At 47.1% G+C, this 24,193-nt stretch overlaps 1 protein-coding gene across 1 annotated transcript in view; it reads left to right on the top strand.

The window, feature by feature from the left end:
• The first annotated feature begins 14,477 nt into the window (after window positions 1–14,477).
• LOC120961462 (homeotic protein female sterile) overlaps window positions 14,478–24,193 on the top strand; it is a 35,119-nt gene continuing 25,403 nt past the window's right edge. Inside the window, exon 1 of the mRNA XM_049605855.1 lies at window positions 14,478–14,655. The gene's annotated coding sequence lies outside the window, so the exon portion shown is untranslated. The remainder of the gene's footprint in view (window positions 14,656–24,193) is intronic.

Here is a 24,193-nt window from a genome sequence, read left to right as displayed (position 1 = left end):
TCGCAAGTCCGCCGCAGTGTTTCTTCAATCTAGAGGGACTAAATTATTTAACACTAGCTTGCGATTTCTTTTTTTTTTTTTTTTGTTGCTCTTGCTCGCGCGCACAATGCTGAATCTCTTCCATCCTTCACCGTCTGGCGAGAGGATTTCACTCGGTGGATCAAACACACACACACACAGAATTGAGACAGCGACGAGAGAGCTCACCATTCTCGTTACAGGCTGGTTGAATTTGTATGAATTTTTACCCCTGCCTCAACACCGGCTAGACTCCCGGCCGACAGCCCTTATTCACGATGAAAGGGCCACGACACTGAAACGTGGGAGGCGTAACGTGATGCACCAGACCGTATGTAATCGAGTCGCCCGGCTGTGCATCATCGCTCGAACGACGCCTGCCCCCCCGAGGGGTAGAACCGAACCGTTTGGGGCAGGAAAATCAAGTGCATTGCACCGGAATCACATTGAGCGTGTCCGGATGGGAAGGACCCATCTGGCAGGCTTGTTAACGGTGCGCTAGAAATGTGCTAATAAGACCGTTTTTAACGGCGCACATTGCATAACTAGCGACGCTTTGCACTGAAGATTGCATACATTGAGGCGGTTTATAGTTTTCTGCGCCGTCTAGACACTGTAGTATCCTTTTAGTAACCTCTTTAGTCCAGGCCAGCCAGCGGAGCAGCGACACAAAACTGACAGCGAGAAAAGTGCATTACCGTGAGGGCAATTCCTACCAGCATCAGTCGAGAAGGTTCCATCATGAAACTTCCGGCAGCATTCCCGTGCCGTGGAAGGAAAACTGCACCAATTTCCGCCTGGCGGAGGAGGATAGATATTCTTCCGGAATGGATGGGCGGAGTGGCGCGCGCGCGAGAAACACGTACCACGAAAGGTGCCTACAGGATTTATGATACTCTGCCCTTCACACTCCGTTCGCTGCCGTTTCCCATCCGGCGCTTAACGAATGGTTCCCGAAGGTGTGGAAGGTTTTATTTTATGGTATTATTTTCCCAGCTCTCCCCTTCCTTTTTCATACATTTTGAGAGCATTTTTACGACTTTTAATTGCAATAACGCGTCCAACCGAAATGGCATTAAGCGTGCGCAGCGTTGTGCAAGTCAGCACCACCAAGGGCGTGAAGATGAATTGGCAACGTGTTCGTTCTGTAGGGCATTTGGGGCAGTGTTTTCGCCACCTTACGCCTCACTCCCGCGCCATCAGGACACTCAAACATAGCTCAAACAATGTTGCCGCCCGCACTTGCCCGACGATGGACGATGCAAACGAATGCAAATTGTGGCCCCCTTCATGGAAGTGGGACTCACCTGCAACAGCAGCAGCAACATCAGCAAACGACCGACCGGGTGCATGGAGATGTAAATTTTTAATGAAAACCTTACCACACTTGTCGCTCTCTCTGCTCGCATTCTCTATCGCTCGCTCTCGGGGTGGCTTAATTTGTATTAGCACGAGGCTGTAGCTCTGCCCCTACCGTGGCCATCATTATGATTAATCACAAACTGTTGCCAATTATGTAGATGCACCCAATGGACCGCGCCCATTCGCCCGGCCCAAGGGGCATCCGCGTAAGCTACCAGTACGTTGTTTCAGTGCTGGTAGCTGCCGGCGCGTGTTTCAATTGACACATGACAAATTTTTAATCAGCTCAATGGGATGATGTCATGTTTTTTGTTTTGCCTTTTCTTTTCCAAAGTTCTTCCCTTGTTCCCTTGTTCTTGGGCATTTGGGAGCAGATTAAAACGATGATGGTCGACGTGCTTATCGGACAAGCGGGGCGGAGTACATTGCTTTTACGAAACAGATGGACCCCCGCCGACCTGGATGGGGGACTGGAATTCCGATTGGAGAGGGAAAAAAAGGAGGCTCAATGAAAGGAAATCCCGACCCAGCAATCAACAGCAACTCCCGACAGCCATCGGCTTGTAATCGGCGTCTAGATGATGTAATGTGATGAAGCGGAAGTGTACCGAAGTTTGACCTGTTTCTTAAAACCGTCTTATAATCTGTTGGAAAAGCCCACCACCAACACTGACGACGGGGGCCGAAATCGTGACCAAAGCGATAACAACAACAAAACCCCTGTCCCGGGATAGGTCATTAGGGTGGCATCGTATCGCGGGCTTTGAGTAACCATTGAACGGTTGGGTTGGGTTTGAAATGGAAAGTTTAAGCCTTTTACCCTATCGCCTACAAACGAGGGCGCGATCCTTCACCGTAGAGTCTCATCACTTTCCGTGCATTGGCTTCGTACGTGACTCATTGCTTTTGTAACACTTTTGATCCACTTTCCACTACTGGCCGGTTGGGTTGCTGGTGGCAGGAGACTGAGACTGGAGCGCCTTATGTCGTCCATTTGGTCGCTTTTATGGCTGTGGACATCCCGGCCCTGCGCAGCGAACGTTTCTTTGATTCCCCTATAATTTACACCACTCAAGGCTCATTGACACACAATCCGGGACATTACGACAAATTACGGTTGGAGACGATGCTGTTAAAAGTGGGATAAAGGGGTCGTCGTTCAAGCTGCTCAAGAGTGTGTCCTCGTAATATCGTTCTTGGGCAAAAGTGTTACCAGAAAAATGGAATAAATTGTACTAGTTGATCCCTGCGTACTTAACCCCGTTCGGGGGTCGCTGGAGTTCATCCCGAACTCTGTGCACTGTGCAAGTCGGACACCCTTTCGACCCACCCTTGCTTAGCTGTGAGCTCCAATGGAGACAGTGTCGTGCTAGTTGGAGGTTGCTGACACGATGTCCTCGTTTTTCTTTTTTCTTCTCTCCAATCCACACTCCAACAACAAGGAGTTGGCTCCAAACCCAGGACGATTTGGCAGGAGCTGTGGATTGCTTTTGAAATCATTGATGCGCGCACTATTGAGCAACTCGCATTGATTGGTCGAGTAATCGTGTCAGGTTGAAAATAATCGCCTTCCCTTCGTAAACCGATGAACACCTCCTGGAGAAAAGTGCTCTATCGTCACTTCCGTGCGATGGTGAGATCGAAGCAAACAGGATGCAACGGGAAGGCATGGAGCAGCCGATGGACACTTCTGGACACAAAAATGGAACAAACGGACAGGCGTCTGTACCAGCTTCGGTGTGGGATCGTTGCCTTCCGAGAGTGCGCGCACTGGACTGCACTGGACGCATCGATTTGTCAACAAGGACAAATGGGGACACATCCTACGGCGAACGCCAGGCTAACGAGTTCCACAGCAACGGCTCGGAGCCCTTATCGTGATACGGTAGCGTTGGCAAACTGGACATCGTCACGACATCGTTCCTGGATTTGCGTCTCTCTTTTGCCCCAATTAGGGTCACCGGTCCAATTGAGCGTGTGCAATAAATAATAGAGTGTTGGGCCACAGCTGTGCCACATGCCGGGAGCACTTGTTTGCAGTGCTAAATGGCTGTGCCCGAGATTTGTTCCATTATGCAAGGAGTTATTATGGGAAAAGGGTTTTTATTTTCGGATCAATTTTGATGGTAGAGAAATTCGAAAGATTGCTCAAACAAGAACGCTTCTGACATTATCTTAATGAATGCCACAAAGCACAAGAACAAGTAGCGGCTCTACAATTAAATCCATCCTCAAGAACCAGTTTTTTTTGTATATGACACATTGCATTATTAACGCAAACCGAATCGTTCGGCTGGTTCCATTCCTTCCACTTGCTGGAGATTAGCACATCTTGTCTGCATCTGCTCGTTGCCTGAACCGCACAGAAAAGCCCACGCCATCCGGTGCGAACCGCTTAGCCTCTGCTGCTCCGATGGGATGCTGCGGTTGCTTTTATTAATTTTTGTCTTCACTAATTTCACTAACACAGACCGTCGCGCGTGCCAGAACGAACTCGTTTCCGGCCGGTTTTGATCCATCGTGGGCGTGTGTATTTGCATGCTAATTTCTGCAACAACAAAAAAAATGGGCCTCAACCCACATTCACTGTGGTACTGTGGCGAAGTTGGTAGACAGAGCTGCCATGTGCGATGCCTGAGGGATTAAAAATAAAAAGGGGGTTTTTAAAACCAATTATTTCTTGAATTGTTCAGAAAAAAGCAGGTTCTTCGTCAATCGTCTTTTATCTTAATTTTCTGAAGAAATTCCTGTAGTTCTTTGCTATCATAAAATGCACGCCGTACAGTTTTGCAACAAGTCAACCACCTCTAGCGCAATAACGACTGCACCCTTTCGGCAGGCAATCTCTCAGGCCACCACCCGAGCTCGTCTCAATGTCTGGTGCGCGTCAGCTCGTCTCCAATTTATTGCGGTCCGTATCGTCCTCACCCATATCTTGTGTCCCCTTGTGAGGCACCCCTGCCGGGGGCAATGTGACCGCACGGTCACAAGCACCATGCCTGCACTGGCACGAGGGACAGGCCGAAACATGACCTCGGGCCACGATCACGTTCCCTTATTTGCGGGCGGGTGTCCAGTGGCGGCCTGTCGAAAACGGATTCACTGCCACCGGTATTTGCACCGTTTGTGGCTCTGTCAGTGCTGTAAATCGAGCCCCTTTCGGTAGGATCACATCACCAACGCACACACTCAGACACACAGGAGACACGTTGGACTAATGATGATCTGGCAGAAAACCGAAACGGGACAGTTTTTGCATCGATTTCTTGCCCGGTTGAGTTGCCTATTTCATAGGACCGTTTCTAATGCACATGGCTGCACATTGCCGAGCTACGATCTTCCCGTTGGCATGTGATGCGTTCGATGTGCGTGTATCGGAATGTGTGACAAAAGCAGGCCCGGTGGGTGGGGTAGGGTTAGTGCAAAACCACAGCGCCAACACCGCACGTTCTAGCTTCCTGTGCTTGGTGCCGTGACCAGGAGAGATGACTTAGCGCCGCAGCACAGCGCCCGGATCCAATTTCCTTTCGCACTTACCCGTACAGGCCCCCGTAAATCCGAGCACCGAAGGGTTTTCTGATGAAGGGTGATGCAAAAAAGGGCATCCCTTCTCCACCAATGAATCCACCAGATTTTGCCTGCATATTGTACAGTTCTTGCCCGCGAGACACCAGCAAGACATGAAAAATCGACCTGTAATAGAAGAATGCGTGCCATGCAACAGCAGGGTGTTGCTTCCACTGTTACCACACACTCTTTCGCACTCACAGGTGTGCGTTATGTTGGCCTGCCTACCGTTATGCTCCAGCGCGCCCCGTCGGAAGCTTCCACCATTCCGAAAGCCATTGAGGGTAGACACACAGTGCACAGTTTTATGGTTATGGCCGCAGTTATAATTGGATTAGCCCGCACCAGCACCAGGAGTATTTTTACACAGCGACGCGCCACCTCAACGACGACAACGACGCGCGTTGCACTTGTTGGACACCCATGAGCCATGATGCTTTCACCCGCCAGAGCAATGACGTCCGTTCGTATAGAGGCGTACCAGCAAACCCCAATCGATCGAACCAATCGGGACGACAAAAAATACCGGCTGCACTTTTGCAGCACGCGTTGCATAACTGCTGTTGCATCCCGTTCCCTGGCTTCCCAAGACCCATTAGTGCAGCGAGTCCCAGGATGAGGCAGAATGGATGGATGTACCTCCTCCCCGGTGGTGGTGCTCTAATAGGGATTTTGCTGGGGTAAAAACATCCGAATGACGTCATTGCTCGTGGACGACGTCGTTCCCTCGGCTGTGTGTGTGTGGTGGTTATTTGTTTTTCCAGGGAGGGAGGTTGGGAGTTTGGAGCGCCAGAATGGATGGATCTCTGTGGCACAGAGTCTGGCGCACGAGAAAATCAGGTCACCGTGCTGGGGTGGGCCGGAGCGGACGAAGGATAATTTTCGCTGTCCCAGGGAGCGGCTGGGAGGTCCGGGGTGTCTCACTCCCAGCAGCCAATCGTTATCGCGTCGTCGTCATCCCACTCTCGGCTAGGTTTGGCCGAGGCGTCGAACACGGAGTGGACGTGACAGGCAGAAGAAGGCACGACGCCAAAGGGGCAGGTTCGTCGCCGTGTTTGACAGCGTCGCTAGAGCACTCTCGCTGGTGAAGCTTTCAACTCTCTCTCACACATACACTCCTCTCTAGTAGCTCTTCAGTAAAGCAGCACTCTCTTGTGTGCCTGCCCTCGAACTCTCTCAATCTCGCAGAGAGACGCGCGTCCCAACAATGGGAGAGAGCTTTCGAAACTTCACTTTCGCTCGCCGCTTCGATCTGCCACTCTCAACTCACTCCGAAAGCTCGAGTGCTCGAGAAGAGGGCAGCCTCCGCCGCCACCAGCTGATTATCGGAAAAGGAGCCCTGTCTTGATGTTGGTACAAACCTCCCCGAGCCGTTGCTGGGCCTGTTGTTGTCACTTTCCACCTCCACTCGCGGTCGGTGCAGCTGCACCTGCCCAGACACACACACATACACACACACATTTGCACTTATCGTTTAGCTTCACTTTCCTTTAGCTCGCTGCGTCATTCATCGCACTTTTGCGCTCCCCTGGCCACTGCTTCCGGGATGATGCTGCTGACTCGCGGTTGTGGTTGTGCCATCGTCCACCATGAACACCCGTGTTGATGATAAGATATGTAACCCATGCACACACACGTCCTGCACCACCCGCCCCTTATCTGAGAAGACGTCCGCTGAAAGCAATTGCACAGAGGTTCTCTTCGCCTGCATGTTTCGATCTCGCATCGTCGTGCCTGTGGTACGCAGACAAAAGCGCAAAAAAAGAAGCAGAAATTTGCATAGAAATCGCGAGCCTTGATGAGAGCGTGCCCACGTGAGCATGTGCATCGTGCGCGCTCGAGACTTCCGCATGCAAACGCCGCGATGTCTTCCCGAAATGCAAAAAAACGATCGCTTTTACCCTCCGTCGAGATGGAAAGGGCAACCGGCCCTTTGGGTGTGGGACACAATCAAGCAAGGGCCCGACAAGCCGCATCGTTTGTTCCCACTGGGCGCCTGGGAAGCAGGTGAAATTGTCGACCGGCGAAGCCATGGGGTGTAGAGTTATGTGTTTGGCAAAGTGGCGAGCGTTCAGGTGCGATCACTTATTGTTTTAATGTCGGGTTTGTTTGTTATTTGTTATTTGTTATTTATTTATTAAAATTCAACGGACCGCAAGTGGCCCACTTGAAGCGAATTCATTTACATTCATTCATTATAACATAGTCACATTACGGTCATTCATTTGTCACGCTTAGTCTTAAGTAACATAATTAACATGTAAAAGGTCGCACGACACGAATACTATTCAACAATGCGGTGCGCGATATGTCAGGTTGATGACGATCACAAATGACATTAAACTCACGGCACATACGAATAAACGGATCAGAGGAGCCAAAGCGAGTGCGGCGTTCCTCCACGTCAAGTAGCGATCTAGCTCGGAGCGATCTCGGCGGGACATACATGTTGAGCCTCGAAAGAAGCGCGGGCGAGTCGATCCGATTGTCAAGAAGTCCCGCGACAAACAGCCTCTGAGCGTTGCAGTTCCGCTGCTTCAGCGTCTCGATGCCAAGCAACGCACAGCGTCCCTCATAGTCAAGTTGGACACTCCAGGAGCGCAAAGCGAACCGCGTGAATTTGCGCTGGATCGACTCTAAACGAGCTAGGGGACGAGCAGCTGTAGGCCACCATACTACAGAAGCGTATTCTAACACTGGTCGCACCAAAGCACAGTATAGCGTCTTGATGCAAATCGGGTCAGTGATGTCTCGTGCTATTTGTTTTAGTAAGCCGAACAATTGGTTACCCTTAGTGACAACGTGCTCTAGCTGATCGTGGAAGCTCAACTTTTCGTCAAGGAGCACTCCTAGATCCGTGACACAGCTTTTGCGACCAATGGTAGATCCATTTAACGCATAGTCATACACTAAGGGGCACCGCTTTCTCGCAAACGTAACGACAACACACTTCTCGACGCACAATTCAAGACCATTCAAAGAGCACCATGACTGGAACGCACTTACAGTGCTGCAATTCGTGCTGCAATTAATTGTGCACTGCTTCGGGGTTTTGTGTGCTACTGGAAAATGGTTGCAAAAGCAGTGGCAGAAGATTGCCAACGTCGAATGGGAAAACATTATGTCCGAGGTGTTTACTATTGTTTTTTTGTTTTTGTTTTAATTGAATGGCAACAGATTTCATAACGTAATTGTAATTCGATCAGCTAAGAAAAGACATGCGGCATAAAACGAGTTACACATAAATGAATAAACCTATGGAAATGTTTAAAGGCGAAATGAATTTGTTACGGGATGATCGTTTTAATTTCCACGTTGAGCGTGAAAGTTATAGTTTTATTGATCATTGAAGCCAGCATGGTTTCTACCGTGTAGTTTAATTTAAATTCGCATAAAAAGCCAATGTCGATATGTTAGTTTTAAAACCATCCTCCTAACTACCGGTTTGATTCAAACTACGGACATTCAGCATATTTTTATTGAGTTTCTTCATATCCAGCTCCAGACCATGCCGGTGTTTTAATTTTGCATAATTGACATAATGTACTAAAATCAATTAAAAATATGTCTGACCCGCAGTAGGACCCCTGATATCACGAGAAATAAATACTTTCTGTCGGCCAATTAATTTAAACCAACTCCTGTGTATTGATCTAGATTTTTTCCTGGTCTAGATGCATTGAAATACATCAAAATCCATTGCAGAAGTAGTTATCAACGTGATAACAACGGGGTGTTAAAGATATTGTGCTCTGAATATCATTAAAACGCGAAATACTGTCCGGAATTCAAAGCAAGATTTTGTATTATCTTGTTCTAAACTCCAGACAACCGAAGTAAATTGTGATTAATTTTTTTAGACAGTGATAGTAATTAGAAAACAGCGATATTCGAAAACAGATGTGACACATATCTTGATGGCTGTGCAGGGAAAACCGTCGATTCGTGCAGCAGTACTTCAGTTCAATGCAAATCACGAGTACAAGAGAAAAATAGAACCCAAACCTAGTTGTCAATATGACCGTCCTCCTGTCGGTTTGACGCTTAGAATTGGGTATATTTCAGGCTTTGCAAAGTTCTTAGCAACCATAACTTTCTCTTTGTCAATCTCCATAGAAATTCTCATCCATCATGGTTTCCAAAATCAGGACTAAGAACCCACCCGTAGTCTATCTTACCACATTGGGCTGTCCGAAATATGAATCAAAACGTTTGTAATTTAAAACATGAGCTTGAAACTGTCCGGAATCAAATGAATGAATCAAAATATCGGTGTGTTTTCATTTTGGAATGCTTTTCAGTAAAAAAATTGTATTTTTTATTTCTAAAATTTAGAAGGTTTATTTTCGTTTAGAGGATTATGCATATGCATGGACGATAAAATTTTAACTAATAGGAAAATATTACATGCGAAAAATGCTTCAAATGTCCGTAATTTGAAGCAATACGGTATTTCCTTAATACTGGTTTTGTATTCTTTATTTTGTCTTAGGATTTTGTTGGGTTTTCCTCGCACACGTTGCCCAAATTTCACTTTTATCAAACGGAGTAAAAACACTTTCCCAAACACGGTGCACCTTACAGTTTCCAGTTGGGTTGCCATTTGGATGCAGTTTTTTTCGTGAGCTGGCAAAGTGTGTCCTATAAAACAATTTCGGAAGCAGACCTTTCCCACTCTCTAACGCAGCGACGTGAGAGATTAATGTGCTGCTGTTGCTGATTGCTGCCAACCACCACCACCACCCTGAAGCAAACACACTCACGAAAATCAGAAACGAAACAGCGCTTTTTAGTGTATGTGAACCCTGCTTTTCATCCGTGTGAAGAGTGCGTGTACTACATTGCCAGCACGAAACGGCGCGCGAATTTTCCCTTTTTTTTGTTTTCCCAGCATATATTAAATGGTGACGATATTATGTAGGGTATGAGGTTTCCGAGAGAAGAGGTTTCACACACCCGCCATCACATCACACACATGGCTGGAATGAAATGACCCAGATCGAAAACTCGCAACCCGGCACCAGAACTCGAACGCATCGCTGCGACGAAAGTGCACACGAAAACAATTAGACGACGAACCTTAGCGCGCCGAGGAACGGCGGTCAGACCCCCATCCGAATCTATTACGATGCCAAATTACGACGAAAAGAAGCAACCGTTTCACGCAACGCAAACGGGAGGCACACATCTGGCACGGCCAAAGATCGGTTGGTGCGATATTGGTGCGTTTCAAGGTTTTGTGGCAATTCACCGCTTCACCGTTGCTGTCCATCGTCTGAGCCCATCACAGGATGTGCTTTTGGCTGGTGTTTCATTCACTCCCTCCTACCACATGTGTGTGCCCACTTTCGATCCTCGACAGTTTGTCGACATGACGCCTAATTATCTCTGTCGTTTTGGAGTCATCACGTTTTGCTGCGATGAGGAACGGTGACATTGGGGCAGTGTTTTCTGTAAAGTCATGCCAGCGATTACACATGTTAATTTGAACGCATCACGTGCTGGAGAGTGAGATTGTCTGTGGGCACATTAAGAAGGGCTTCAAGGTCTGGCTTGTCTGCTGCTGCAGCTGCTGTTGTTGCTGATGCTTGCAAAAGATATTGCTCAAGTATATTGCTTGATTTGAGATGTTTTCAAAAGCACGACTTCATAATGGATGACAACTGTAAATACTAGAATGAAGGTGTTCTGAGATATTACTGAGAGATCACGATCACGATGCAAAATTGATCGGAAGTTGGACAATTGGTACTTAATGTTAGAGCATCATTCGGGCATTTTTGAAACATAAAAATCTGTTAGCATATGTATTTATAGAGGAATTCACATATTTACACAAACGCATTTACCAGAGGTTAAGAAAGAGCATAATCAAGAAGATCATTTAGAGATCTTGGAGAAGTTAGAGTCTCTTAGACTACCAAACAGCTTCAGGCTTTAAAGAGTATATTTTCAGTAGCACAGTTAAGTCTACTTGGCGTTACCTCCCTCACGAACATGCCATATACAGTTTGCAATATTTATTGAGTACTACGTAGCCGGATAGTATAGATGTTTGTCTCGGATGTTTTCGTAATAAAATGTTGTTAAATTAAATACAACCACAATATTGTGTGGTTTGAAAAGCGGAATTTATTTTAAACAGTTCTTCAAAACCTGAAGGGAATCTTGCTCAATTACGATACCTAAGTGGAAACTATCAATGAATCATGTGAGTTAAATACAACTATGATATCGTTTGCTTCACGATTTGCGAAATAAAGAATGAAAAGTTATCACCATAAACTCTGAAGTGTAATTAACGTGACAGAAGCATAACTTAATATAAAATACAAGTCGTTGATATTAGAGTTATTCTAAACGGTTGGACACGTTCTCTATAACAGCAACTAAGAACTTCACGTACCTCTGTTATTTTAATCACTCCTTCGCTTCTTCTCTCTCTTTTCTTTGTAAATGAAATGTATCGCTCCTCTGAAATCTTCAATGACTCATCTGTCACCAGCCACAACATTATCGTTACTTTATTTTCGTATCAATTGTCACCCAGTTGCACAAGGCTTTGATCGCTAAAGTGGCTATAAACGATGCTCTTGGTCAAACGATTCCCACAAGAACATGCTGACGATCACGTACAAAACCCATGAATCGTCCCTCCATCAATGCCCCAGGGGCAATTCAAACGTGAATGAAATCACTTTTTTGTGTAATACAAACATTCCAAACTTCCGGAGCAGCCAAACAATCTCAATGGAAAGTGAGTGAACGATTGCAACTGCCAGCAAGGGGATCCCGCTCCCTCGATTTGGGAGCATCTTGCCGTGCGGGAGCAACAGACTTCCAAAAATAAACGCCTCGTCACATTTGTTTTCACTTCGAGCGCGGGCAGGGAGACAAACTTTCACGACAGGAAGAAAACTAACGCTCTTAAGATTAGAACCAGCTGTCCGTCGGTCGGGGCACCGTTGGGTTGGGCTACCCTTGGTCGCCCTTTATCCCGTTTTAAAAAGAGAGGGGTTGGGGGGATGAGTTTGTACCTATCTCTAACACTCACTGGTGCACGCTCGAATTGAATTTCCATTCCCGCAACGCATCAGAATGGACCACCCGACTATGTCGCCGCCCAAGTGTATAGCCGAGCGGATGAGTTTAATCCTCCGATTAAACCTCCGACCAAAAGTAAAAAAAGCGACAACCTCCGGCCATCAGCATGGCCTTTCGCTTCATTTAAGGGTCCCTCAGTGAGTAGAGTGTCGTCGCGGAGTATCGAATTTCTTTCAGATTGGCCTAATCTCGAACAACAGCAGGAAAATAGAGTTTTGGACACAGACACGCACACAAACACACCCAAGCCGACCTTCTTCCCAATAGGTTGGCACGGGTGTTGAAGTTTGGTATGAGTTTTTCGAATTTCCCTTTCTATTCCACGTTTGTTCTGTAATGCGATCTCGTAGGGAGTCATTAGAGTGGATCACCCTCATGATCAACCTATTGCTGGGTCGCTTAGTGTGCGGGTATTTTTGGCGGTTGGGGGTTGGCTAGTGAAAATACAGATCTCTGCGGAGCATTTTAGCTTTCGTAAACGTAAACAACAGCAAGTAGCGCTGTATCTCTTCGGTGCCGGTGTGTTTACGTCTCGGACCGTTGTGACTGGGGGCTTTGCGTAAATTGCATTCCCATGTGCAGAATGCAGAAGTTCCAATTCCGCTGTAAAGGCCCGAAACATTGGTCGATGTGTGCTACTGGTGGTAGAGTAGATCGAAAGCAGATGGATGTCTGAGGGAAGCCAATGTTCACGATGATCGTAGATCGTGTCAGGTTGGAATTTAGAGCAATACATGCCGGTTGGTGTTAGGTTAGTGTTGGACCAAGCAGTGATGAACACATTCCTTTTGAAATATTCTGAGTATTTTGTTGGCAGCTTGTTGAACATACATTAGTAGCTTGCCACTATCGGATAATGTAGCATTAGTAGTAGCTATGTGAGTTGACATTAAATGCTACTACATATCCAAAAAAAACTTATGAAAACGCAAACCATGTCCAAAGGGACCAGGATAGCACTGTTTCACCTTTAATTGTTCTTCAACCAACTCAAGGAACGGTTCTGCAACCAATAAAACGTAAATTCTAATCCTTTTTACCATCGACCATACCCTTTAAAAATGACGTAAATTACTTGTGCGTAACAACACGCGCCTAACACGGCCACCCTGTTGCTAGGCAATACGCAAACCACTGTTGCGCGCGTCCTTCGAAGCCCCTAAAGGTTTGCTCGCACAGTTCTCTCACACACACACACACGAACAGTTCCTGGGAAGTAGTGAGGGGTGCAATAAATTGCACCCCGCGCCATAGTCTTGGGCAGTTTGCCAGGAGCGGGCAGAACGAGCCCAATCCTCTCCGGCATTGGGGCACCCATAATGTCGATGGCTCGTTGGCGCCATCATCGCGTCCACACCGATCCTTTCCAGGCGATAACGTTCGGTTTTGCGAGAAAGTTTTGCCAATAATTGGCTAAAAGTATGCCTGCCGTTCGCCAACCCCCTTTGCATACTAGCGGAGAGGTGGAGGGGGGGAGGGGGCTAGCTGACGCAGACCTGTAATTCCTTACAGAATGGTAACCTCGCAAGGGTTACGGAACTCTCGATGGTTCCGTCGGACCTGTTGTATGTGCGACGGGAGCACAGCTAAATCACGTTTTTTCACGTGCTGGGAGGGAACGGGTGCTTGCCGCCCGACAGGTTGGTGAAATAAGCACTGCCATAATGGTGCTTTGTAGGTTTTTCCTTTGTAAAGTTGTGTTTTTTTTTTGTTTTGTCACTGCGCCGTCATTGTCATTCGCTTGTCTCCAATCCGCTTACAATGTTACACCTGAAAGTGCTATTTATTATTGGTTGCTCCGTTTGCTGCTGGTACGTGACGAGAAGCAAGGAGCGGTGTTGAATTATTGTCACTTGGCAGGACGGGGGAAGGGGGGGGGGGGGGCAGTAAGCAAGTGCAGAAAAGTGTACGGCAACAAATCTGCAACGCTGGAATTCCGAAAGAAATGGCCCTTTTACGAATGAACGTAGAAGTTTTCCCAGGAGTCTTCGCTCTTTACTCGTCACAAAGTAAAAAAGTACCTTCCTCCCCCGTCGTGAATGATAGCTTTTCCTTTTTCTGGGCATGAAAAGTTTTTCCCTACCCTGCACTAAAATGACCAATCGCGTGTCTGGTTCTTGACTGCCATGCGGTTAGGCTTCGCCGGAACCAACTTCGATACTGATTTGGATCGTTCAATATGGACGGGAAAAACAATTTCCGTTTCTCGTCTCGGCAAAACCGATTCTCATGATGCAGTTGTTTGTTACATGTTTCCATCTTTCTTTCCCCGCTCTCCGTCTCTCTTTATCGCTTGCTTACTTATCTGTTTGTTCTGTTGCTGTTTTTTTTTTTCAGCTTGACCCAACGTGTAGGCTACCGCCGTTCCGCTAGCGACCGTCCGGGCACCGGGTAAGTCATGTGCAGCGGTCGATCATGCAATCAACTTGAGCGTACGAAAGTTCGACCATTAAAGCGCCCGCCGGCAGCAACAAGGGTAGCACGGCCCTAGTCTACCGTCTAGAAAATACAGCCCTAAGCCTACTGGATCCTCTAACAAACGAAAAAAAAAAAACCGCGACACCGCCGGTGCACCCGACCATCGCTTCCGAGTGGAACTTTGATGTAAGTGCAATTTCCTTTACCAAAACGCACGCAATCGCGCACGGGGATGGGGAGGCAATCGCGTGCTTGTAATTGTGACCTATCCAAGCATGGCTTTACCGCGGCACGGAAATGCGGGAATGGAGGGGGAGGGGGGGACAATCCCAATGATTAGACGCTTACCAAACGTCAATGCACTCCCAGGGCGGCCATTAAATTGGTTGGAAATAATAAACAACATGGCACCGCGAGACGCATCGCGATCTGAATGTTATGTGTTTTTTTTCTTCTTTCAATCTAAAACACCAAAACACTCCCAATGGACTGGGTCGTCTAATTGAAACAGTTGGAGATGATGGAGACGCTTTTAAAATGATTTATTTGCTGCGTCATTTGCATAGCTTTAGGCGCCGTTTCAAGAATGGCCGAGGTACGTGTTATCTAATATCTTCATTAAATCATGCCACATCCTATCGTACCGTTTAATGATCCTCATCTCATTCCCCCATGCCCCCACCAATGCTTCCGCATTGGCCGGATATTGATTTGCGCTCGGTGGGCGGTGGGTTTTAATGCAGCCCACTGACAGGCTCTTGCCAAACAGCCTCCTGTGACGCTCGTGCTGCTGCCTAGCGTCACCGATCCCGGGGTACACATTTATGCGCGTTTGTTTCCTTTTTTTGTTGTTGTTTAGCGCAAAACATAAACGCATACACAATCCTCATCGCTCGTAAAGCGGGACGATGTAATGATGCCACACATAAAAGTGTCCTGCATCGGGAGTGTACAACCGCGAACAACCGAAGACTTTATTTGTGCGAGCGTACGCTGTGGAAGGAGAACTCACGCATCCATCACCGTTTTGAAATGGACCGTCATTCTTCTCTCCATTTTGTTTTGCCATCAAAAAAGAAGGAAAAAAGAGCCAAAATCCGTGATTTGGCGCCAAAAATAGAATAATCAATTCCGTCCAACCCACGCCACAGAACGAAGCGCGGTACGTCGTCGGGATTGATGGATGGTAATCGAAATCCGCGCACAGTGCGGAAGCAGCAAAAGGCCAACCATCGTTTGGAGTTGGAGCAGATTGTGTTTGTGGGCCGTTTTTTCTTCTTCTTCTTCTTTTCCTCCCCACCATCAGCTGTGCGCTAACCTTTAGCTCATCAAATAACAAAGTTCTCGGCTTTAATTGGTGCCAAACGGTATGACCTTTAACCTTCCCGTTGCGGGCACCATTGCTTCTGGATGACTTCTGGCCAGCTGCAAACCGGTGTGTCAGCGTCCTTGGTGAATTCATGTGCTGGAAAAGAATGTCCATTCCATGTTGAGCCATGAGGGAGAGAGCGAAGGCGCAAAAATGCCAATCAAACCAAAAGGAAAGAATACTTTCCCCAATAGCTTATCGCAATGAGAAAGAGAGAGAGAGAGATATTGAGAGAGAAAGAGAGAGAGAGAGAGAGAGAATATATGTGTGTATGGAACAGTTAAAAATGTCAGCTTGGTTGTGTGTAAATAAAGCACTCCCACACCGGAAATGACGATGTCGGTGGGCTGAAACTTTACCAAAAACAATAAATCATAATCTTTTTTTAATATTACTCCACGACCAGTCGAGAGCACGAGTTGTGAATTTTTATTAGTGGCAAAGGAATAAGTTTGCATGTGGGGTACCACCACCACCTTCACCGTTCCGTTACAAAACCAATGGTTGGCATGCGCCACCAAACCCTCCAATGGAATGGTAAATTAAAACAAGGGACGCGAACAAGAGATCATGAAAAATGTGCCACAAATTATCATTTAACACTGAAAGTTCGGTACACATTGTGCTTCATATTGAGCATGTCGTGCTCTGTGAATGTGTGTGTGTGTGTGTGCCACCATCCCGAAACAGACACACACACACATATATAAAACTCGAACAGAAAGTTCGTTTGCGATTGTGTGCCAGGAAAAGGTCAAAGGTTGCCTGTCTGTGAGCGGCTCCTGCTGAACGCAAAGCGGCGCCCGAATGGTAGGCAAACCCGCACCGCACAATCGTGCGATTGTCGAAAGAGGCGGGAGACGTGTAAAAGGATTCCTCTACCAGGATCTTCCCCAAGGCACGGTGTGACCTTCAATTTGGACTGGTTGAGTTGTAGAGTGAAGGGGGGGGGGGTGTTAGCAGGTACAGGCAGGTCGCTTTATCGGTCGGTCGATGCAGGAGTCCTTCCAGCGCGTACTTCCAGGCGCACCGCCACCGTAACACAATGAATTTTCACCAATCGATTGGAAGGGGGAGAAACAACAACCAAAACAGACGCGCACACACACTGTAAGAAGCAGCTCGAACTTTAACCTTCTCGCAGGCATGGGTCGGCTGGAAGGCCACCGGCAGAGCAATAATATTACTTCAGCCAAATCAGCTCGAAATTCACTCCGATCGATTTGGTGCCCATAATTCCTTGCGTTTGTTTTATGATTTCCACCAATCAGCCGCGCTAGACAGGGAAGCGCTACAATAAATGATGGACTAAAGTGATGCGAGTCGACCTTTTACCGGGGCGGGGATTGGAGGCCACCTTAAACTGTCTTATGCAATCGCAAACACTTTCGCTATCAGACCACACAAACCGGCCACCTCTGCTTTGGAGAGCTCTTTCGATCGTTTTAGGGGCCACTTTTCAAAGATAGACAGCACACACAAAAAACTTGACCCTCTAAAGGAAAGTGAACCGTCCGGATTAGAGGCTCGCCTCCACCCTTTCCGGCAATCAAGAGAGCCGTTTGGCGCCACACCGTGCCGTTTTGGGCCGTTTGATATAATTTGTTCAAAATTTTATTTTCACCTTACCTCGCCATGCCTTCGCGTCAGCCACGTGGAACAACGTGCCCTTACGGGGGAAAAAAGGTTACGAAAACGGCTTTCCTGCCAACCTGGACCTGGCGCAAAGTTCCGCGTCGTGCTTCGCTGATCCGCTGGCAGCCAAACAGGTTCCCCGTATGTGTGTGCACACTATCACGGCCAAGGTAGTTGGCGAACATACTCCCCGGTAATAAGGAAGCTGAAGACATGCTTTCGTTCCCCTCCTGTTGCACCACGGCTCAAGACACCGATAGACCGATTGGCAAACTTTCACCGAGTGGCGTGTTTGCGCTGTACAGCTGTTGCATTCGATGCATCTTCGGCGGGGTATCAAGTGACACCTTCAATCAGCTATTGCACCACAGCATGCAAAGACGCCGAGCGTACCCGAGGTACGACCTAGTTGTGAGCGCGTAGGTCTCAATCATTCCGTGATCTTTCTAAAACAGTTCGCCCGACTAAAGACACCTCTTGCCTAGCAATTGGGCGAAGATCAACCAGGTCCAAAAGATTGCACCTCAGCCTTCCTAGAGAGTATTCGGTACGAGGTGTTATGACCGTCCGTTTTCGACTTTTCATCGGTTTCGTTAAGTTCGTAATTTCGACACCGCCGTGGAACGGCGTGACTCGCAGCAGAAGCGAACTGAACCGATCGACCGGCAGTGACGACTGGAGGAGGAAAGGAAAAAGAAAGGAGGAGCCAGCTCAATCGTTTGGATAATTGGAACCGTTTTGCCGATTACATGATCGATTTATCGCCATGGTTCAAACTGGACCACCGAAGCATGGTTCCGGAATCGATCGGTTGGCGGTTGGTGTGCAGTCGCGCAGTTTGTTTGCCTCGTGCTGAGGTAATTCCGAGTCAGTGTGTCACAGTGGGTCGGTTATGCTAATGGGCCGGATGACCCAAAACGAACTGCATTCTGCTGTGTTGGTCAAGCAACCCGGCAGAACCTAAAAGCGGGATGAAAGATCGCAAACATTTACCATTCCCACAGTGGTCTGGCAGGGGCGCGTACTCGTTCTCCCGCTGTTATGTCATCTTGAAGATCGCCCGTTGCGTGGTCTGGTGATTAGCATGTGTGTGCCTTTTTTTACCCAAGGCGTCCTCAAAAGCGGAGCCATGCTGGCCAACAGGGCAAGCTGCATCACACATGTGCACTGTTGACTTTGTTTTGCATTCTGTTTGCTTGAATCCAGAAATCGTCCGTCCGGACCGATGTGTCACTCGATGGTTGTGGGACTACCCGTCAAGCTATCGTAGCTGTATACGCTTCGTTCGCCATTGGCGATATCAGTTGTCAAATTTTATGTCCCAAAGCACCCATCCCGCACCATTGCGAGCTGCGCTTCGGTGCAGTTTGCTGATAATGTAAACATAAAATTCCAACCAACCCAAAAAAAACACACACACGTCCCGATCTTTCACGGTGGCAAAGCATTCAGAATGCTCCTATCGCCTCGCAAAAGCGCTCCGTTCCGCACATGGCGACGAAAAAACGGAAACGCTCAAGATATGCGCTTCTTGGGTGTTCGGGCGATGTTTGTTTGCACAGCGAAAGGATCGTTCAGCAGTGTGTCCCGCACTCCATCACCACCACCATCTGGATCCGATGTGCACAACCGAATGGTTTCGATCGATACGAAAATATCATGGATATGATGTAGCCTTCGGCAAACTATGCTAAACAAACATGTCTTCATCAACGGACGCGAGAGACGCGATCTGCATCTGCCGTCTGGGGGCCCGGTAACCTACTTGTTTGGGATCATCTTTGATCTGGCGGACGTCCGAGGCCAGGAGTTGTTGTTTCTGGTCGGTGCGTTTCCTTAAATTGTGTTGATAGCGCATTCGGGTGTGTTAGAGCTGGGGGCATCAATTGGGTCATTCTGGTTGGGTGGACGGGCGCAGATCGCGTGCTAGTGTCGTTGCACCACGCTGAGTGATAAATGATGTCCCTCCGCAATTGAGGACACACCGACTACACTGGAGTGGATGGAAGCGTGTGAACTTCTCGCTTTGGAAGACGCATCGAGTTCTGGTCGAGTTGAAAGGGAAAACAGGTTAGCTTCTGCACTCCGGTGACGTTTACACCCAACTCAACTCTTTGAGCACCATTTTATAACGCTATTTAATGAACAGACGGAGTTCGCTAGGGTTCCTAAGAAGCAGATTTTGCTAAACAGACGCAGGTTACGCTCCTTTCACCTTCGCCGCATGGCTGATGATGGCCATCCTTGCGCCATCGTGCAGAGGGTTGCGATTGACGGTAAAGGCAAATGTTTATTCGTGCCGATTTGCCATAAATCGCCGCAACACCCGACTCGCCTAAACTGCACATCACAGCTGCAGGAGCGTGTGGTTCCACGACGGCATGACACGACCGATCCCAGTTGCTTTCCGTCGGTCTCGGCATTAAACTGTGCGACCTCTGGTGTCGTTTAGGTGCTATAGACGTTGAGTTTGAGCCTTTTTCTACTACGCGAAGGTGTAAACGGTGCAATCGTTGAGTGCCTTTGTGCTGGGATGATTTTTGAGTGTGTGGAAGAGTTTTGGTGTCGATTAGATAGTTGGGATGGTTGGTCGCTAGAGGTGCTCGTTTGCTCGTATGCCATTCGCCCGACCGTCGTCTAAGGTGGGCGGGTGTTCGCTAAAATCACGATAAACGATCGGGGAGGACCAGGCCAGTAATTAGCTAATTAGTTCGTTCGGTGGTGGACTACGTCCCCGAAGCTCGCGCACAGTTTCTTGAACGAGTTTGCTGTTACTTGGGGAGTTGAGTTTCTTTTCATTGTATTTTTTCAACCGTTTCTTGGACTATACCACATTGATTGTGAAGTAATTAGTTGAGCTTTAGTCCGACTTTGAAAACGTTGTAGTCGGGCTTACAGTTTTGTTTTATATTAGTTTTCATAATATTTATTTTATCTTCAAAAGTTTGGGTTCGGCTACACCATAATCTGAACCTTTCTCTTGTCGCTGTTGGGAATTGTCATCATTTAAATTGCGCTGTTTAGATTCAATTAATCCTTGGACCAAAATGCATTATGCAAGTACAGTATGACCTTAAACCATACAAAATTTGCGCTTAATTTAACGCTCACAGGCACATCATAAATGACAACTCAAACAGTTCATACGTTAACCTACCCTCGAAACCGCAACGAGCAACAACAAAAACTCGATAACGTGTAGCGGTTTCTGGATGGGATCATTAAAAAGTCATGAAGTTTTAAATTTGGCAACGAAACCCTGCCCATCGGCTCGGAACGAAACCGAAAACCGTAAAGCTCCAGTTACCCCTAGCTGTGTGTATGTGCGTGTCTGTGTGTTTTTTGTTTTTTGTTACATTTTTACCACGCAAGATGAAGAACCAGCTCTCCTGACCTCATTAAGCTGGAAATCGTATGCTCTTGTGAAGAAGGCACATGTCACCGTCTCCCCTTCAGGTCCGACAGCGAGTTAAGAATCTATTGCCTGCGGTGTTTGCTGTTGTTTCCTTTGGTCGGTTCGTTTTCTGCCTTAGAACGGTTCACCTACTTGTCGCCGGTGATGCGTAAATCAATCACGTGAACCTCCCAAAGTGACACGTTGCATGTAGAAACGGTAGTGCGGTTCCGTCTGTTTGTCACGAATCGAGCCGCATAGAAAAGCAATAGAACTAGACGAGCACACACACACATACACCCATGCGTGCTCTACACCGTTTCTGATTGCATCTGTGGCAAAGCAGCGGTTTTTGACGAACACGTGCCCACGTGCGCAAAGGGGAATGCCTCGTGACACACAACCAACCGGGCACAGCGCTTGTGAATACCGGTTTCCCCGCACGGGCACTGGCCAGAACGCAGGCAACATCAAATTATTCTGTTTTGCTGTCTTGTTGTCGCCCGCAGTCAGCCCACTTTCTCGGCGCGAGCTAGAAAGATCTGTGTCCTCGAGCGTTAAAACGGGGTCGGATCATCTTTCTGCCTGTTACGACAGCCAGCTTCCAGTCCCGAAAGTGTTGTTGTTTTTGAATGGATGCAATCGTAGAGATAGTGGTGCACGCCTCCCCATAAGCATCCGCCTCTATTTGTTGTCACGTTTGTTTCGTCCATAAACCGCCATTAGGGAGCGAATTGTTAATGAATGTTTCTGTTTTCGGTTTTCCTTTTCCCATCCTTGTCCGAATGTTTCCAGAGCGGTATTAAATGATCGTGCATCAAAATTTATCTTGTTTCAAATGCTAATGCGATGTGCTTGTGTAATAATTTATAGCTGTTTGTGTTTTGGCCGGATCGTAAGAATCGCTTCAATATTTGGCATTTTGATTTGAACGAGGCTGGAGGCGAGATAGAAGCAGGACGAATCCCGCTGCTGTATGTATTTGAAGTGGAAACAATATTTGAAGATTTACATACATCTTAAGAGGGGCATGATTTCGCAGAATCTTTTCTATGAATTACAAACAAGCATCTAGATAACTTCAGATAAAATCAATCCTACAAACCCATATTCTTCAAAAGTCTCTATGCCAAAATCTATTACCTTCAAAGAGCAAACATCGTAATAGAAGATACCCAAAAAAATATCATAGCTCTTACACCACGGGAGTACTTTCCTCTCCTATCCATATTGCTCCCTAGCACCAAGAGCAAGAATATATCCTATCCAGTCAGAATTTGGAGTAAGATACACCTCTAGTACAGCAGACTGGCAGCTGGATCGCCGGCGGCATAGTCTGGAAGCACCCAGATGTGACCACCAGACCAAGGGGATAGAGGGAGCGAACAAAGAACCTTTCGGAAATGAGGAGCCTCAGCTCCTGTCGGTATGGGACGAATTGTGAAACGGCTTTTTTTCCTCCGAGTTCCTAATATTACTCATTTCCATTTATGAACCCATAGCGCATCACCTTTCTACGACCTCTCTTCAGACGGCCATAGCCGAACAAAAGGCGGCGGCCTAGCAGACATGGAATTGTTCATTTACGATCCCTGCGCGTTGCCACCACGGGTTACCGTTTGGCTGTTGTTCGTCCTGGCGCTGCCAGAGTCCTGAGCTTTTCACTCCACTCCACCCCATTTCTCCCTGCTTCCTTCTCCATGCTCAGCGACGGTAAGCATCTGCTCGTAACTGACACGTAACCTTCACAAAAAGAGAGCAATCACACACACAGGTGAGAACCGGCGGTTTGTGGGTTGCACAGGAGAAGGGTATAGAAGCGGCCAAATGGAAAGAACCAAACAACAACAACAACGTAAGACTTTCATCTAGTGCTCCCGGGGTAGTGGCTCTTGCGCTGGCCCAAGTGCTGGCTTATTATAAAAGATGTACAGCGAGCAAAGGGTACGTACTGTAAAAGTGAAGCAAACGAAGAGAGGCAAAAACAGGCAGCAAAAAAACACAGAAATAATCATAAAAGAACTAACAGACGTACGCAACTAACTGGCGTATGTGCGGTACCGGTGTTCTCAAGTGCAAAAGCATAAAAAAATAAGGAACATCCACAACAACAAGTTTCACAGTGCCTTGTGTAGCAGGATATGTTGTAAACCTGTAGGCAGAAAGCAGCGAGAGCAGAGAAGAAGAAAAAACCCCATCTAAAGGAGTGATGAAAGTGAACCAGTTATGGAGTGGAAGGGGAAGAGGAAAGAAGAGTAAACAGAGAACCGACGACGTTCCTGCAAATGGAAGAACATCAACCGAGATAGAGCATCTTCGCTATTCAACAAAACGCACAATAATATGCGCACGCGATGATGGGCTCGCCGCGTACACCCGCGATTGCACTCGCGCATCGTAGGGTAAGCGTGCTGGGAGAGGGGGTGGGGTGTATGATGAAAGGGAATGTTGCCCCGCACTATCAGCGAGGTGCGTTCCATCACACAACGGTGTGCTGCAGCAATGCACACCGCGGTGCTAGAGATGGTAGCCGAGCCGATGATAATAACCTAGTGGACGCACTACGGCTTCTCGGTCGCAAACGGAGGCGCTTCTACGGTTGGTAGGATAACACGTGTATAATGTGTATTGGTGGAAACATATAGAAACCATAACCGGCACCTATACCACGTCACAACACTGCGTGTGTACCAACAGGGCAGATTCATTTGGCAGAAAGGGAATGTGATGTACTACCAATAGCTTAGTTGCTATTACTTACGAAGTTGATAGGTTCCTTATGCAAAATTGTGTGTTTAATTTATCCAAAAATGTATTGTCTCAAATTGTGAATTAGTAAGAGACATTCATACATGCTGGTTTAATCAACATTTTTCTATTTTATTTTACTAATATACGTTTTATATACTTCATACCAACAAAAACAAACATAAGCCACATTTATTTTGTTGTATTTTACTTAGTACTTACTCACTAAAAATCATGGCTGCTCTTTGTTATTGTTTTCATTGTTTTATGTTATGTCTTCATTGCATAGTCAGTTGTTTCCTTATTTATTAGTATAAAATTTGTTTCACTTATTAGGTTGATGTGTTATAACTATTCGAATTACTAGTTAGTTCAAACATTTTTGTATGTTATTTATTCGTGTTTATTTGTTTTCTCGTTCATGGTTAGTTCGAAGTTGTGTTCTTTTTTATTTGTTGTTTTTGTTTCCGTATGCTTCTTTCATGATTTAGTACTCGTGTATTGATGTATAATTCCCTATATTCCCTAAAGTTGTAGTTATATTTATTTAGTTGGTTTTTTATCTTCGCTTTTTACAC

The sequence above is a fragment of the Anopheles coluzzii genome, chromosome 2, assembly GCF_943734685.1.
Source record: "Anopheles coluzzii chromosome 2, AcolN3, whole genome shotgun sequence".
NCBI classification, from domain to species: domain Eukaryota; kingdom Metazoa; phylum Arthropoda; class Insecta; order Diptera; family Culicidae; genus Anopheles; species Anopheles coluzzii.
This window is presented reverse-complemented; position numbering and strand designations above follow the sequence as displayed.